Consider the following 15,831-nt stretch of genomic DNA (forward strand, 5'->3'; position numbering starts at 1 on the left):
GTTACATATTAAAACTATTAACATGTAGGTTTTGTACATTAAATTGTGATTGTTTTATCAAAACGTAAAAACAAACTATTAGCATGTACGTTTCATACATTGAAGTGTGATTATTACATAAAAACACAAAAACTTTGTTTATGCAGCCTGACTTTGTGATGCTGGTCTAGTCATACCATGTGATGAAGCTGGTAGAGGCCACCAAAATGTAGTTGTAGTCAGCTGTCACAGAAAGTTCAAAGAATCAACAAGTTGCAGTTAAGAGGAGGAAGATGACAACAGTTACTTGAATGCATTGAGCATATATATATATATATATATATAGATAATGTAATAAAAGGAGAGGATGAATGTTGCACTTACCTACTGAGATTGAGATGCTGTGAATGCTGGATACAAAATGTCAATTTTCAGCAACTATACATATTTTTAAAAGAATTCACTTGGGTAGAATAGTTGAAAGTAGTAGTTCGAATTTTTTGTAATGTATATGTCATAGTTGTTGAACTTATAACATTTAACTAATGGGAATACAATTCACAAGCACAGGAAAATAACAGATGCATATAATTAAGTGGTATAACAGTAACCCTATAGTGGATAATATATAAAGATTGAAACTTTTGCACAATAATCCAAATATGAATCAACGGTTAAATAACTATAGCAAACAAACCTTAAAGAAAGTTGATAACTAAGGAATATGCTGTAAATATGCTTCATGAAAAGATTGAAACAATTACAGTTGCTGAAACAATCACAGTTGCGCTTAGAAGCTGATAAGTACCTCGTCAATTTAATAGAGATGTGAAAACTAATTCGAAGACAGTCATGTGTTCTTTCAATGAAAATATTCAACGGTGAAAAGTCTAAGATTCCAAAAACAGTAAGTGTTAAGATTTGCTATAATGAAGCCTATTTACAAATTCATAAGTGCGGGAATTTAGATATACAGAATAAGGTAGACATAATTAAGTCACATAATAGCTATCCCACAGTAGCAAATTCAACTTTGAAAGTATCGGAACCTTCATTTTTTTTTCACTGGGGTGGGTGGGTCGATTTTCTCTCTTACCGGTCTCCTCGGGAGAAAGTGGAGTTTCAGTGAAGGAGGTGATAGCCAACATACCGGTTTTTTTATCAAAAAATCTGAATAATGGCTTTTGTAGTTGGAGCTTAAATAATTTATGAGCGAGCAGCTGGTTTATGCAGGCAATACACAACGGTTTTTGCTAAGTAGAAAAGAAAGAAGACACCACGATAAATCAAAGTTTGTCTAATGTAGGGGTTTGATTTACCGAGAGAACAAAATTTTAAGGAAATGAGTTTTTTCTGTTGTTAATTGTATGTATATGTGTACCTGGACAGCAACCTGTTCATATATTTGTTCGGCGGTTAAGGACAACATGCTTTCACCCAGCGTTTCTGAGATCATTACCGTAATTGTATCGCTAGCATCCATGATGTTAACCTCAAAGTGACACCTGTGATTAACACAAAAGTGTAAATGAAGTGAATCAGTCCGAAAATATTCAGTAGTAGTTCCCAAGATCCCTTTTTTCTTCGAAATGAAATGCAGAAAATTAAACCAAACAAGTACTAATTACCTCACATTAATATGAAACAAAATAACTTTAAAGCATGATATTTGAAGGGAATTTGGGAGCTCATAAAGGAAATACAACAATTAAATAAGAGTAATTAGTCTAGGAAACTTTTGGAAGAATATGAAACTCCAGTCTATATATTAAAAATATATCACACCAAGGCCTAACAACCTAAGAAATTCATTGTCGCCTCATTGAATTCATAATTTGCCTAGCTATAGCACCTCGTCTTGGCTTCTCGGATAGTCCAGACTAATAATTTCTTCATTCAATGCATTAAGAACTCAATAAAACATATCAATACCCACAACAACTTTACTACCAGATAAACCTCAAGCACTTCAAATGCTATGACTATTTAATTGATGGAATATAAAACTCATGGAGGTGGAAACTATTAAATGAGTCAGTCAAACTTCACATCTAAAATACCATAACTCTGAAGACATGTATTGCTTATACTAATCTTCTACAATTAGTTTCTGTTTTAATTTCTTCATCCCTTTGATTATCTTTTTTCCTCTATTTGATCGCCATGTTTTTGCTCTATTAGTATTACTAATGGAAATTCTAAGAAATTTAGACAAAGCTGCAGATCCTAATCGGCTAACTATAGTATGAGATACATACACAGGAGAAGCAGCTGCTTATCGACGAACAAGAAGATTAAATTGAAATGTCATTTTGCCTTTTCATTTCGTCGAGATAAAGAAGCTGTGTTTGGAAACTATTCTGCTGCCACTATCAAAAACAGGAGAGCATGCACATTTTTTCAAGTTTTACCGTAGATGGAAGGAAAACGAAAGTGCGTAATAGAGAGTATAGATGATGCTGTAGTTGTAGTAGTTACCTAGGAACTAATTGGCGTTTTAGCTTACAGCTGAAGCATCGAACCATTTTTTTGGTCTTTGGGTGCACAAACTGACTGCAATTTGAGCACGCAAGTAGATAAAATGATTGAGGATGGTCAGGGAGTGATAATCTGGCTTCCACGGGGAAACTTTGTACCTGCCATATTAATGTAGAATAATGTTAGAAAGTTCTTCGACCTTACGAGTTGTACTCTGCGATACGGGTTTAGTTGGGGAAGAAACTAATTACTACATGTATACATTATGGGATAAACTAACAGTAGATAACAACTCTGGAATGGTGGATATAGCTAGCACTTGATCTTCAATTCGCGCATGATTCAGTGAGGATGATGAGCTTCTTAAAGTGTAAGACAACAACATTTGCTGGTTGTGCTTCACCCTGGAAAAGATTAGATGAAATAATAAAAATATTTTTTTTTCTAGTCATACGAAGAGGGAGCATGTTAGTGTATACCAGTTTTTCAGTGTACTGGCCTGGACATACTGAGGATTTGTTAAGATTGTAGTCTGATATCTTGTTGCTAGTCTTAGAGCTGCATACGTGAAAGGAAGTTTTTTTAATTCAATATAGAGAAGGAAAAAGTAAAAAAGAAGAGTTGCAGAAGATGGGCTAACGAATATACCACCATGAAATTTAGTAACACCTATACGTCTGGCAAGAATGACAGGGTACTCATGCAGATGGTGCAGTAATGCAGCTCCTTCGTTGTCGGCTAGATCACCCCATATTGTAAATAGGAAAGGTTTCTTGCTGGTCGAAATAGTAGATGCAAAAATTATTACAATCCAACCATGTTTTAACAAGGAAGTAGAATGCTTGGTGAAGTTGTTGTTGGTACGTGAGTAACTCACCTTTGGTCGATGACAATCGCCTCTCGAAAGTGCTTGCTTTGGTCAGTTGAATATTGAATAGCGCTACAATTAACTACTACTGCCAATAAGTCTGGAGTAATTAAGATTAACAGGTTAACAGTTAGTTTGATTAGTAGGTGCTAATTACTTAACGGGAAAAGAGGCTAGAACGTAAGATGGATGTTTACCAAATTTGACACCTGAACGTTGCTGTTCAATAGCCGAGAAAGAGAGTGTATCCAATTTTGTTAAAGCATGAAGGGGTGCCTCCAATCTATTGTTATTGGTAACCGCCTCGACGATTTTGTATCTGTCAGCTACCCATTCATACGTACCAGCTTGTATTGAGTAACTGCAGGGCTCTCTAACTTTTGCACACGACACCAAATATGTCTCAAAAAGGCCAAACAAATTCTCGTACTTTGGAATGTCATCACCGTAGAGAACTATAGAAACCTGTTGTTCCTGTAGTCAAGTAAAAGGAGCAAATTTTACATGTGCGGGAATAATTTAAGTAAGTAGTGTTACAATTTCAGTTTTTCTGTTGATGAGGTTAGAATTAGATTTTGCTTAATTTCTCAAGTCGTTAAAGTTATTACGTTTGTGACGGTAACAAATGTCATGCACATTATAACATTGTTGGATGTAATAAATTTCAGGGTATGAAGTTTGGTTTTTAAGAAAAGCAGAGGTGAAGAGGCAAGCTTACACTTTCATCCTGCACAGGTACTGTCTGGAAATGCACGGATGAGTTACTGCTTTTGCGAGGTCAGAACTTGTCTACTAACTGTACTTTGCAGGTCCAGTCTGTAGTTTCTGTTGTGATTGCGTCTACAGGGAGCTTTTGATCCATTATGTTGGTCTCTGATTCATTATTGCAGAGAAGGTGTATATGAAACGTAGATATATGAGATAGCAAATTAATATACGAATCTATAGTGAAACATTTACAGGGAAAAATAAGTTGTACAGTTTGCTGGTAGTAATGTTTTATCAATCAAATACAGAACTAAAGTGAAATAGGTAAAAATACAAATCACCCGTACTGGGAAGGCAAATTTACCGACAGTAAATAAAATGCAAAATCACTTATCACAGTACGAATCATAGGTACTGAAAGGGAAACTTTATCGATGACAAACAACAAAGCAAAATTAACAGTATCTAACACTTTGACATTTGAGTCAAAATCTTCACAAAATAACTGATCACACATGAATAAAATAGGAATATAATCTAATTCTATTTGTCTGTAGCTTGTTGTCATGGAAGGACCTCTTTTCATTCGCAATCCAACATCTAAAAAGAAGTAACATCTGGAATAAAATACTTTTGATACACAAATAATCTTACAGCCCACTAAAGTAGTATCTTCTTCTGTGGACACTGATAAATTCAAAAGGAAGGTCACAGCCCTGCTCTAACAAAGCTGAATCTATTGTCTTTTGTGCACCGAGATCAACAACATGTAGGTGTTGAATATGGTGAGTTATTTTTCACTTCCTCGCAGCTATTATCTGTTGATTAGCTTAACCTCCATTATCAAACAGAACATCTATATTTTACAAATCCAATAGTGATCGACCAAAAACAACAACTTCGTGGAAAATGTATACTGTAGGAAAACTTTTTTTCATAAAGATTTCTACACTCTTTCTCCAAAGACAACAGAATTGTAAAATTGTTAAAATTAGCAGAACTTTTACACAGCAATTACCTCATAAACTTGAAACCATTCAAAAGTAGGGTAGGTTATTCTGAATTATCAACAAAGAACAACACAGTTAAGTAGACCAAATCAATCAGCTCCAACAAATCAGTCAAGAAAATCTATCAAGAAATAACTCAATTTCTACAAGTTGTTTCCACGGCCTGAACTCGTGACCTTTTGATCACATGGAGACAACTTTACCAGTTAAGCTAAGGCTCCTCTTTAGATCTACTTGACTAACAACAGTTATTCACCAACCATTAGATGGCACAAGGATACACTCTACGGGATGCTTCAAAAAAGACAAATAATGATCTCTATTTGATGGATCAAGAATTAACAGGCAACTTGCACTTCATAACTCCAATTAGCAGAAAAGGTTTGCAACATTGCTGTAACGACAGTATGCCAACATCCAGTAATTTCTTTAAATATAGTCCTGCTAGAATTTTGTTAACAGTTTAAGCTGATACGCTCTTTTAGCTGAGTTCCAGTTCAAAGAAGGGATAACTACTTGGATAATCATCTTGTATCACTAAAGAATACTCAGAAACACAGTAGCATGAACTGTATTACCAATCATAGTAGGTCTGTTATAAGTAACGAAATTACATCTCACGATAACTCTCACACTCCCAACCTAAGTTAGCATTGTTCTTACATTTCAATTCTTAAAAATAAGCATGCCCGCACATTAACAATATAGTCAAATGCCTCTCAATAAAAAAACTGACACATCTTTTCTAAAGCCCCCTTCCTTTTGTACTGTGTAACTTCTTTGGTGCACGTGAGCTCGAGCTTTCGCGTTGCTGCTGGGGATTTGATTCTCCAATCTTCTAATCCCCTTTCCCATGTATAGAACTTTCTAATTTACTCAACCACAGGGACATAGTTTTGAAATAGTAACCATTTGGCTCAAGTATAACCCCCGATTAACTTAGCTCCAAACGGGGGAAGATACTAACTGTCTAGTTCACTAATTTGTCAAGACGAAAGCAAAAATCCAAAGAATTTTTTCATGGTTTATGTAACCAAAAAAAAAAAAACTTAAAAATTTATTTTCTCTTAGAATAGAATCCTCAATTACGTTAACTGAAAAATGGGGGAAAAAATAAGAACTTGCTAGTTCACTAATTTGTCAAGCCGAAAAACAAAAAACGGAATCATTTTCTCATGATTTATGTAAGCAGAAAAAGCTTCCTAACTTGTTACTTCACGAATTCATCTTATACAAACAAAACTCCAACAAAGATTCAAATCAACTTTCTTAACATCAAATTAAACTAAAATTAAAAAAACTTTACCATCAACATGCAACAGCTGCGAGAAAATCGAAGAAGGGGAAATAGACAGAAGGACCGATACTTTCAAATTAAAACAGCAACAACCAAGAACTCTTACTGTTCTCTTCTTTCTGATCTTGTTATGGCAGAAATTACAAAGTTAACATCAAATTAAACAAAGAATAAAGAAACTTTACCATCAACATGCAACAACTGTGACAAAACAGAAGAAGGGGAAATAGAAAGAAGCACAGATACCTTGAAATTACAACAACAACAAGCAAGATCAACTCTTACTGTTCTCCTACAAAGTGATTAAGTTTTAATTTCAGAGATGGTTAAAGAGAAATACACAGGGGAACCAAAGGAAGGAGAAGTAGCAAAAACAAACCTAAGAAACATACTGTAATGACCCAAAGTTGTTATGTCTGCATGCGCCAATTGAATAATCGTGAAAAAGAGAAATGAGATCAGCAGATATTTTACAAAGAACGGTGGAGATTAGCCCAATTATTAAGGCAGCCAGCTCAACACCAAATCAACCAATTTTATAAATAGCCTTAACAAAAATTGGGATCAGCAGTTATGAAATTGATCAAAAATCTCCTTGTTTAATCTTCTAGAACCTTCTTTTTTCTCTTCTGCTCTATCTTCTCCTTCATTACTTCATTCTAAGCTTTACTATTTTATTCATGGTGGAAGTTGCAAATTCACAGTGAAGTATAACTTAGCGTTTCCTTATTCGTTGATTGTAATCGTTGGTTGTTATCAATAAAACTTCGTTCCATTATAAATTCGTATTCACAATTCCAATTGAGTTAGTTTTATAACACATACCTTCTTCAATGTCCTAACGTGCTTCTGTGATAGACTAGAAGATGCAAGAAGCTCATAGATGAAGGAAAAAATTGTGACGAAAGGAGTGTTGGAAACTTTTAACTCTTAATAAATGACACTTTGGCTTGACCCAAAATATCGTAGACAAGTAGCGTATTACTCAGACAGGAGAAACTTTGGAAAGACTATATTACTCCAGACTAAATTACGAAGCTGCCCCTGTGAGGAAGCTGGTAAGACAACCTCCAGCAGCTTCCCCATTGACCTGTTCAACACTTATATATATTAGTAAAATAGTCTTCATTTTTTCATTCCAATGCACTACCTTAAATCCCAAGTATTCTAACTAATTCAAAAAAAAAAGGTTATAGATGGAGAAATCTTCATTTTCAATTAGGGTTGTTATTTTGATCTTTGCATCATGTAAATCTCTCTCTCTCATTCATTGTTTCTAAGAGTGTGTTTGGTACGAAGAAATATGTAATTTTCTTGAAAAATATTTTCTTGGAAAATGGATTTTACGAACATAAGTGGGTTGCTTATTTATTATTATTATTTTTTTTGGTTTCTCATCGGTGTTTGGTGTCTGCATTGGAGCTTCAACTGATTCGGATCGCGTGTTGCAGGACCCATTCAGGGGTAGTGCTCCCAAGGGCTCAAATTCAAGGGTGGAGTTGTCCCACCACTACACCACAACTCATGTTGGTTACTTATTGTTCTTTTGTTTATACATGAGATAACAAAATATATTATCCTAAAAGTATTTATATGTATATAATCTAGACAAATACTATTGGAGATAGGAATGGGAGTGGGGGTGGGGGTGGGGGTGTTAGGGTGGTGGGAATGGAGCCGGGGCTATGGAGATGAAGGTGAAGTTAAGATGTGTTGGAGGGTAGGGACTAGGGAGGTTTAACATGATATTACAGTCCTCGGACCTCCAATATAGATTTGATGATGTGCATTCTGATCTTCATCACGAATACACCCTAAATGTCGTTCTAGACAATTTCACCAATACTCAGTACAAGATTTTCGTTTTGTTATGAAAGAATCCATCATAAATTTGACCCTGACCCAGATCATTTTTTTGCGACAAATATAAAATTGTCACCGCTTTTCACCCTATCAACGAATAACTTTATGAAATCGTCATAAATATTTGATATTTTTTCATACTGATTTTGATTTATTTTATGGTAATGTTGCAAATGGATGGTGCCATGGTGAATGTACCATTGAGAAAAAGGAAGAATACATATACAGGCCTGAATTTTTTGACTTTTCCCCTATTGACACCTCAATTAGATCATGTACCTATTGAATCTTTTAATTATTTATAAACCTTGTTAATTAAATACAATTGCTGACATGACATGTGAAATACACTCTCCAAAATGAGAGTGAGAATCATAATTTACTCTTATTTCTTTCCTTTTTCTTTTTTCCATTGGCAAATGAAACCTCCTCTTCCCTTTCATTAGTCCACTATTATTTTGTTCCACTTCATCGGATTTTTTTTAAAGCTTTTGTTTTGCCCAATTTTCAATATACCTAGCAACATGTTGTTGCAGTGGGAATTGCCAGCTAACCTAGACGGAGTGAAAACTTCAAGCATATATGAAGAAATAAAGGTTGGAACCTAATTCCAATTTAGTAGAGTTAGAGTGATACAAGAATAATCACGGAGATGGACTTATGAGAGTGCGCGTCTAACCCAAGACTTGAAGTGTGCAAGTGAAGTGCAAAGAAACACCATATCACACACCAAGAACCGGCCATACACTACACTCCATAGACACCTTTTGTCTTTTCTTCATTAAGGGCTTTTGGGACATTTCACTTATGTTTGTAATAAGTCTATAAATAAATTAGTTTTAGGTCTTTAATTTTTTAGTTGTTTATTGATATTGAAAGCTGTAACACTTGAACCAAACTCTCTCTAGTGTGAGGACTGTACCACCTTAGCTTAGGGCATGAAAAAGCCACCAAATCCGAAATGAGGGTGATGCTAGGGTGGAATCGCTAGTATTGCCAAACATTGTTACAAACCTTGGTGCTTCAGTGGTTCACGCCCTCTTGTGTCATTGTAAGAGTGTTGGTGTTGCCTATTACAAGCATTAAGGGTCTTAGTGTGTGACATACACTTAGATTCTTAGTTCTTATGATACACTTTGTCTCACTTCCTATCCTTACACTTCTTGTAATCGTGTTTGTGTTCTTGTTCTAGTAAAGCCGTGTATTATGGTTATCTTGTTGTTATTGTCTTATCATCTCGTGTTCATCTTGTTGTTGGCTGTTTTTGGTGTAAAATACACTTTATATCATCTCGTTCTTATGGTATTATTGTTGGCCGAGACTTGTTCCCTTTTTAGTCCTCGGTTTGTCTTGCGTTTTGTGTCTTGTTTCCGTGTTATGGGTTGATTCCGTTATCATTTGGTATCAGAGCTAAGACTGGTTGTATTCCTACACTACCAATCTTGGGCTCTCTAAGTTGAAAAATAAAAAAAAATAAGTGTTGAAAAATTAAAAATTCCAAAAAGAAGCAAATCTGTCCATTCTTGTTGTCTTGGCCGAAATTGTGTCTTGTTGTTGTATTAGGCCGAGATTTGTGTCTAGATTTAGGTGTTTTTTTGTTGTATTAGTAGTTTCTTGTGTTATCTTGTTGTTCACTAACACCCCTTGAGTCTAAAGTCCAAGATTTGAGCTCTTGTCAAAGTGTTGTTGAAGGGTGGACGGCTAAGAGGTTATTGGTCATATTATTCTTGTTGTTGTTTATATTGTTCTTGAAGTGGTGTTCAACAAAAGGAGTTGTTTGATTTTGAAAAAAGGAGAGAGACAAGGCTTTGTGTTTGTCTTGGGAATATTTTCAAGACAACACCAAAGTGGTAAAGAAACAAAGGGCATCCAAAAACCTTAGTTACTAAAAGGGTGACAAACACTTTTCAAGAAGAGCCAAAAGAGGAAAGAGACAAGGCTACTACAAAAAGGTGTTTTGCCAAATTAGTGCAAGTTGGTGAAAAGTTGAAGGAAGCCTTTGACTCTTGAAAAGAGAGTCCAAAGCCTTGTCCACCTACACTATAACTAAAAATTCATCATCAAGGAAAGAGATTGAACAACTCAAGTTTGAAAAACATCATACTTCAACTACAACAACAATACGAGTTTAATTTGTGTGGTATTGTTGTTTGCGGTTCAAGACTTGAAACTTTGTTGGTGTTGTTGTGTGTGACGTTTTGGGACTGTTTTTGTGTCCTTTGTTGGCTGTTTTTGTGACATAGTGGACTATTTTGGAGCACCAAGACCTCATCCCCTCAACCCACGGTGGACATAATGCTACAAGTACTATTTTGGCCCTCATTGATGCTATGTCCCGAGACCTTGCTAGGGCTAATGCGAGTCTTGAAAAAATTGGCTCGTATGTGGTAACTATGAGTGAGAGGTTGGATCGAATGGAGAGTCGAAAAAACTCTCGTGCTTTTACTCTCGACACTTTACTTCCAATGACCAATCCTCCAAGACCATCACCTAATGCCGCAAGCCAAGCTCCAAATAGCCCTCAAAATCGAGACGTAACTAAGCCCATTTCCCCACAATTCGATCAAGTCCAACAAGGACCTGGATGCCAAATGCCTATACTAAAACCGAACCCTCCCATCCAAGATCCACTTAACCAAAGGCGTCAACTTTCACCAATTTAAATTCCTTCCGTCCAAGATCCACAACCGAAGCTCCGCTTCACTAAACCAACCCTCTTGACCGAAGCTCCACTTACCAAAACCGATATGTCCATGTAGAGGAGAATGGTAGAAAGGAACATGAAGGATATGAGGTCTACGACAATGCTTGTATGATGGTAGGAGACTTGAATCGGATAATTTTAAAGGTAAAGCTCAAGATGGAGAGAAATCCAAGATTCAAAATGAAGATGTCGGCCGAGACTTGTTGATATTGAGCTTGCGGGTTCTCCATGTTTTGCGGACAGTTTTGAGTGGCTTCCTTTAAGTGGCCAATTGAACGAGGTAAAGCCATGAATTTGTGGGCAAATTTCTCTCAAGATGGAGAGGATGATACAAGAATAATCACGGAGATGGACTTATGAGATTGGGCGTCGAACCCAAGACTTGAAGTGTGCAAGTGAAATGCAAAGAAACACCATATCACACACCAAGAATCGGCCATACACTACACTTCATAGACACCTTTTGTTTTCCCTTCATTAAGGGCTTTTGGGACATTTCACTTATGTTTGTAATAAGTCTAGAAATAGACTAGTTTTAGGTCTTTAGTTTTTTAGTTGTTTATTGATATTGAAAGTTGTAACGCTTGAACCAAACTCTCTCTAGTGTGAGGAGTGTACCACCTTAGTTTAGGGCTTGGAATTGTTAGAAACCTTGGTGCTTGAGTGGTTCACGCCCTCTTGTGTCATTGTAAGAGTGTTGGTGTTGCCTATTACAAGTATTAAGGGTCTTAGTGTGTGACATACACTTAGGTTCTTAGTTCTTGTGAGAGTTGATGTCACTTCCTATCCTTGCACTTCTTGTAATCGTGTTTGTGTTCTTGTTCTAGTAAAGCCGTGTATTGTGGTTATCTTGTTGTTATGTCTTATCATCTCGTGTTCATCTTGTTGTTGGCTGTTTTTGATATAAAATACACCTTGTATCATCTCGTTCTTATGGTATTATTGTTGGCCGAGACTTGTTCCCCTTTTGGTCCTCGGTTTGTCTTGTGTTTTATGTCTTATTTCCGTGTTGGGGGTTGATCCCGTTATCATAGAGACCATAAACTTTGGGGATTCTTGAACTGGGGCACTTCTTTCAACCCTAGGAATTAGATTGATATAACAAACTTTTCGATTCATCGGGCAAACGTTGGTCGCCATAAACATTGTGAACTCTCATAGTGGTAGTTGTTTCCAATTCGCCTTGAGATTATATCCAAAAGAGCACCTTGAACCTCTTTCAATTTGCTCCAACGATGGAAAAAATTGAAGGTTCACAATTAGCAATTTGTTTGCAACAGTACCAAAATTGCCTTGACGAGAAATCTCAATTTGCAAGTTGAAACATTGTGAGATTTGAATCCAAGATGAATTAGGAGTTGTAGAATCTTTCCCATGAATTGGAATTACCTCAAGAAAATTCGATTGAACTTTGAAAATTATTTTTTGAGCCCATCACAACTGTTTATCAGATTTTTCATGGCAAAAAATGGTGAAAATGGTTGAAAAATATGGCTGAATTTTGGAGGAAAAAATTCGCCGGAACTTGTTGATTTTTTTTCAGTATTGTTACTCTTTTGTCTCTTCGAATTTTCTTCTCAACAAACAACAATACAATAATAACACAAGTAGAAAAACTAATCTTAAATATTTCATTACATCAATCCTCCATTGATTTACAGTAAGAGGGAAAAGGGCCAGGGTGGTGTGGGTGGGTGGAAAGGGGAGGAAAAATAATTAATATATTTTTCTTTTGTTTTTTGGTGATTCGTCATTTTTTTATTTATCATGTTGCCATGTCAAAGACGTTTGAATTACACGCATCAAGCATGGTTAGCTTGGTGTTATAAATGTGCTTAATAGGTACAATTTGATTTAAGTGTTCAATAGACATGACCTAAATTCAAGGGTTCAATAGGTGTCTAGCTTAATTGAGGTACTAATACGAAAAAAATTAAAAAAAATTAGAGAAAAATTATGTTAAGGAAATTGCAAGGAGTTGATTGTGCTGATATGCATTGTAATACAACTGCTGCTTGTCAAATGTATGGTTGTAAGGGGCGTTGTATTAGTGGTCTTCACATTAATAGCTGTGCCCTCTGGTACAGTACACACAAAAACGTATATAATATTACGAGTTTAAGTTATATATATTATTGGCATAAATTTTTTTTTATATAATAAGTTCATCTATTATACAAATAAAGGTGATTTGAGGATGTAAGGGTTTGTACATAGATAGTGTATGTAACTTAAATTTTTTATTAATGTATGAATAAATTTGTGTATGCCTTTTCATTTCCACTTTCCTTGCGTGTTGCTGAACAAATAGCTCGATGCAGTTATGACATTATTGTAATATTTGAATAAATTATATTTCTTTTCAATTATATTTCTGAATTTGACTTTGGAGTTTCGATATGATCCAATCATATGTACGATAATCAAAAGAAAACTCTATAAATTAAGAAAATCATTTTATTGAGGATCAGGTCCACATGTAAACAAAGAAAAATATGTAGGATGTTTGATGATAGACGTTTATGTCACATAATTTTTCTCTAGTAAGAAATTATTATTGATCGAATTAGGGTAGATCGAAGATTAAATCAATCTCGATTAAAGAAAAAAAATTAAACTTATTGCAACAACGAATGTGAACAAATGCTTTCTGTTTAAATTAGTTTAACAAAAAAAAAAAGTATTAGCAATCTACACTGTGATTATTTATTTTATTTTCTCTATTTTTGCAATGCATCTTCCTCAATCTCTCAAATACATACAAATCAATCGAAAATCTTATTATCCATTAAGTAAAGCTAATCAACCAACCGAGTTGGGCAGGTCATTCATGTCACATAACCTTTCTCTAGCCAAAAAAAAAAAGTCATTATTGATCAAACAGTAGTGCCTGTTTGGATGGTGGTTTCCTATATAGTAGGGTAGCGTATGATATGGTTACCAAGGGGACCATACTTGTTTTGATTGTTTTCTAAAAGATATGGTATGGTATCTCTAAATGGTTTGGTAAACATGAAATTCCTCAATTTTTAGAACCACCGATTTGATGGTATCCCATGATTTTATTATTTCTTTTTTCCGATTATGCCTTTACTAAATATTTTCTAATCCTATTTTATCCTTTACTACCCTATATTACTTCCCACCATATATTTTTATTTTTACGTTTTTCCTCTGCATTTTTCTCTTGTATGAAGTTGTACATAAACCTTCCTTGAAATTGTCATTTCGAAATTGATTTTGAAGTTGCTGACCATCTTCACTTCCAATTGCCATAATACCCTCCAATTGATATTAACTCGTTTGAATGCGCTCAAACAAACTACGGCAAGGAAATATTTAGTCATTGGACACTTAAATTTTAGTAGTAGATTGGAAAAAATATTGCATACAAGGTTGACTTTTGTTACAAGAATTATGAATTTACTAAGGTAATATATTTACAAGACATGATTTGTCATAAATTTTTAGAAAGAAAATTATTTTATTAATAATTCTTGATAAATTTAAAATTTATAATAATTAGGGATATTTTAGTAAACTTACCCGTTACAATACAGTACCATACCATCAAACCAAATAAAAAACTGTCATTAAACAATAGTGAAAGATACAGTCTATCCAAACATTGTATTGTATTATATTATACAGTACCGTACAATATCATACCATACCATACCATAGTGTACCGACAAACCACCATCCAAACAGAGTGTTAAGGTATAGATTGATCAAAGACCAAGCCAACCCAATTAAGATTTTTTCTTTAAATTGCAACTATGAATGTAAACAAACGCTTTCTCATTGGATTATTTTGACCCAAAATTTTTTAATTCCACCTATGCTGCAATTTTCCTTCTATTTTCTCTTTTATACAATATGATATATCCAATTGACATTATTATAAGGTCAAAATTATGAATAGCATCCACATGTCAATTGGATCATTTTTAATCAAAAGAAAGATGGTAAGTGCTTATTATTCTCATTTAATTTATAATTTTATTGTTGTTCTTATAATTAATTAAAATCAATCTGTTTTTGATTAAAATTTTTTTTTTTTTTTTATTTCCCACCCAGTGTTCAGTCTCTAATTTTTATTTCCCACCCAGTGTTCAGTATCCACATTGGAGCGTCGACTAATTCGGCAGGGCCCATTAAGGGCATAGCGCTCCCAACAGGATTTTCTCCATACTCGGGGCTTGAACTTGAGATCTCTGATTGAGAGTGAAGCAGTCCTACCACTACACCACAACCCATATTTGGTAATCCAATTGACGTTGGGTGAATCTAAAAAATAGATCCAAATTGGTGTCACTTTCAAATTTTAGCCCCAAATAAAAAAATTTCTTTTTTCCTTTTTTCCTCTCAACTTCTTTTTTTTTTTCTTTTATATTATTTTTATTTTTATTTTTTCTTTCCTCTTTTTTTGTTCTTTTTAGTTTTTTTCAACCCTTACTTTTTTTCTTTACACCTTTCAACGTCTACTTTTATATATAAAAAAAAAAACTATTTATTTTTATTTGATTTGTTTCTTTTTAAATTTTTCTCGACCTTTGTTTTTATTTAATCTTTATTTTTTTTATCAACCTTTATTTTTTTCCTATTCTCTGTCAACTTCTACATTTTCTTTGATTTTTTATTTTTTTAATACTTTTCTTCATTTTTCACAATTTTTATTATTTTTGTTCTTTTCTTTGATTTCTTCCATTCAAGTTACATCTCATGAGTAAGAGTTGACACTATCACATTATAAAGGCAAAACTTACGACTTTTAAACAATAAGCTACGTTTTATGAGTAAGAATTGACACTATGCCATTTCTTAATAAGGTCAAAATTATGAATAGCAGACACACGTATCCAATGAAACTTCAAGGAAGTGCTCAATGCAATTTGCATCTACTCCAACAACCTTTTTTTCT

Source organism: Capsicum annuum, chromosome 5 (genome assembly GCF_002878395.1).
Source record: "Capsicum annuum cultivar UCD-10X-F1 chromosome 5, UCD10Xv1.1, whole genome shotgun sequence".
Taxonomy (NCBI): domain Eukaryota; kingdom Viridiplantae; phylum Streptophyta; class Magnoliopsida; order Solanales; family Solanaceae; genus Capsicum; species Capsicum annuum.